This window comes from Triticum dicoccoides, chromosome 6B (genome assembly GCF_002162155.2).
Source record: "Triticum dicoccoides isolate Atlit2015 ecotype Zavitan chromosome 6B, WEW_v2.0, whole genome shotgun sequence".
NCBI lineage: Eukaryota > Viridiplantae > Streptophyta > Magnoliopsida > Poales > Poaceae > Triticum > Triticum dicoccoides.
In genome coordinates, this window is record NC_041391.1 from 41038594 (window position 1) to 41042087 (window position 3494).

Sequence of the window (3494 nt, forward strand, 5' to 3'; positions counted from 1 at the left end):
TGCCTTCCTTATGAGTGGCGGTTGGGGACGAGCGATGGTCTTTTCCTACCAATATATCCCCCTAGGAGCATGCGTGTAGTGCTTTGGTTTTTGATGACTTCTAAATTTTTGCAGCAAGTGCATGATTTCTTTTGATTAATGTTGAGTCCATGGATTATACGCACTCCTTTCACCCTTCCACCATTGCTAGCCTCTCTAATACCGCGCACTTTTCGCCGGTATCATACACCCACCTTATACCTTCCTCAAAACAACCACCATACCTACCTATCATGGCATTTCCATAGCCATTCCGAGATATATTTCCATGCAACTTTCCACCATTCCGTTCATATGACCAACATTACTTTTGTCATATTGCTTTTTGCATGAACATATAGTTGACATTGTATTTGTGGAAAAGTCACCGTTCAAAATTCTTTCATACATGCCACTCTTGATTCATTGCATATCCCGGTACACCGCCGGAGGCATTCATATAGAGTCATATTTTGTTCTAAGTATCGAGTTGTAATTGTTGAGTTGTAAGAAAAATAAAAGTGTGATGACCATCATTATTAGAGCATTGTCCCAGTGAGGAAAGGATGATGGAGACTATGATTCCCCCGTAAGTCGGGATGAGACTCCGGACCAAAAAAAAGGCCATAAAAAAGGCCGAAATAAAACAAATATGAGAGAAAAAGAGAGAAGGGACAATGCTACTATCCTTTTACCACACTTGTGCTTCAAAGTAGCACCATGATCTTCATATTAGAGAGTCTCATATGTTGTCACTTTCATATACTAGTGGGAATTTTTCATTATAGAACTTGGCTTGTATATTCCAATGATGGGCTTCCTCAAAAGGGCCCTAGGTCTTCGTGAGCAAGCAAGTTGGATGCACACCCACTTAGTTTCTTTTGTTGAGCTTTCATATATTTGTAGATCTAGTGCATCCGTTGCATGGCAATCCCTACTCACTCACATTGATATCTATTAATGGGCATCTCCATAGCCCGTTGATCCACCTAGTTGATGTGAGACTATCTTCGCCTTTTTGTCTTCTCCACAACCACCATTCTATTCCTCATATAGTGCTATGTCCATGGCTCACGCTCATGTATTGCGTGAAAGTTGAAAGAGTTTGAGATTACTAAAGTATGAAACAATTGCTTGGCTTGTCATCGGCGTTGTGCATGATTAAATACTTTGTGTGATGAAGATAGAGCAACAGCCAGACTATATGATTTTGTAGGGATAACTTTCTTTAGCCATGCTATTTTGATAAGACATGATTGCTTTGATTAGTGTGCTTGAAGTATTATTACTTTTATGTCAATATGAACTTTTGTCTTGAATCTTTCGGATCTGAATATTCATACTACAATTAAGAAGATTTACATTGAAATTATGCCAAAGTATCACTCCGCATCAAAAATTCTTTTTTATCATTTACCTACTCAAGGGAGAGCAGGAATTAAGCTTGGGGATGCCTGATACATCTCCAACGTATCTATAATTTTTGATTGCTCCATGCTACTTTATCTACTGTTTTGGACTATATTGGGCTTTATTTTCAACTTTTATATTATTTTTGGGATTAACCTATTAACGGAGGCCCAGCCCAGAATTGTTGTTTTTGCCTATTTCAGTGTTTTGAAGAAAAAGAATATCAAACGGAGTCCAAACGGAATGAAACATTCGGGAACGTGATTTTCTCACCGAACGTGATCCAGGAGACTTGGACCTTGCTCCAAGGAACAACCGAGGCGGTCACGAGGGTGGGGGGCGTGCCCTCCCCCCTGGGCGCGCCCCCTACCTCGTGGGCCCCCTGTTGCTCCACCGACGTACTCCTTCCTCCTATATATACCTATGTACCCCCGACAGATCAAATACGGAGCCAAAAACCTAATTCCACCGCCGCAACCTTCTGTATCCACGAGATCCCATCTTGGGGCCTGTTCCGGAGCTCCGCCGGAGGGGGCATCCATCATGGAGGGCTTCTACATCAACACCATAGCCTCTCCGATGAAGTGTGAGTAGTTTACCTCAGACCTTCGGGTCCATAGTGAGTAGCTAGATGGCTTCTTCTCTCTTTTTGGATCTCAATACAATGTTCTCCCCCTCTCTTGTGGAGATCTATTCGATGTAATCTTCTTTTTGCGGTGTGTTTGTTGAGACCGATGAATTGTGAGTTTATGATCCAGCTTATCTATGAATAATATTTGAATCTTCTCTGAATTCTTTTATGTATGATTGAGTTATCTTTGCAAGTCTCTTTGAATTATCCGTTTGGTTTGGCCAACTAGATTGGTAGTTCTTGCAATGGGAGAAGTGCTTAGCTTTGGGTTCAATCTTGCGGTGTCCTTACCCAGTGACAGAAGGGGCAGCAAGGCACGTATTGTATTGTTGCCATCGAGGATAACAAGATGGGGTTTTTATCATATTGCATGAATTTATCCCTCTACATCATGTCATCTTGCTTAAGGTGTTACTCTGTTTTTAACTTAATACTCTAGATGCATGCTGGATAGCGGTCTATGAGTGGAGTAATAGTAGTAGATGCAGAATCGTTACGGTTAACTTGTCTCGGACGTGATGCCTATACACATGATCATACCTAGATATACTCATAACTATGCTCAATTCTATCAATTGCTCAACAGTAATTTGTTCACCCACCATAGAATACTTATGCTCTTGAGAGAATCCACTAGTGAAACCTATGGCCTCCGGGTCTATTCTCATCATATCAATCTCCATTACATTAATACTTGCTTTGTTTTTACTTTGCCTTTTACTTTTCACTTTGCATCTCTATATCAAAAATACCAAAAATATTATTTATCATCTCTATCAGATCTCACCCTCGTAAGTGACCGTGAAGGGATTGACAACCCATAATCGCATTGGTTGTGAGTAGCTATCGTTTTGTGCAGGTACGAGGGACTCGTGCGTGATCTCCTACTGGATTGATACCTTGGTTCTCAAAAACTTAGGGAAATACTTACGCTACTTTACTGCATCATCCTCTCCTCTTCGGGGAAATCTAACACAGTGCTCAAGAGGTAGCATAAGTTTTCATTAAGCAAGGATCTTTATTGCTTCTTCCTCTGAGAGTAATGACCAGGACCTATTTTTGTAGTCCGGCTAGCAGTTCGTCTAAACAGGGTTCGTCCTCGGGGGATCTTCTTCCGGAGATGATGGAGAGTGAAACCCCACCAGCCTCTCCGCCCCGTGGGGTGGGCGAAACTGAGGTGTCGTCGCGGAGGAGTCCGGATCCCATGGGGCCGGAAGCTAATACTTCAGCCGCCCCGAGCCCAGCATCTTTGGCCTCCATAACGGACAATGAAAAGGATCCAGGAGAGTCCGGAGTCCAGCCGAATGCGCTGACGGGCCTCCTGGAGTCAGCTGATCTCTTGGAGGGTCATTGTACCCTAATGGGTACGGTATTGGAGAAAATCTCCTCCGCCACAAGCGGTTTAAACAAAGCTTTTAAGAGCCTGCTCAAAGGC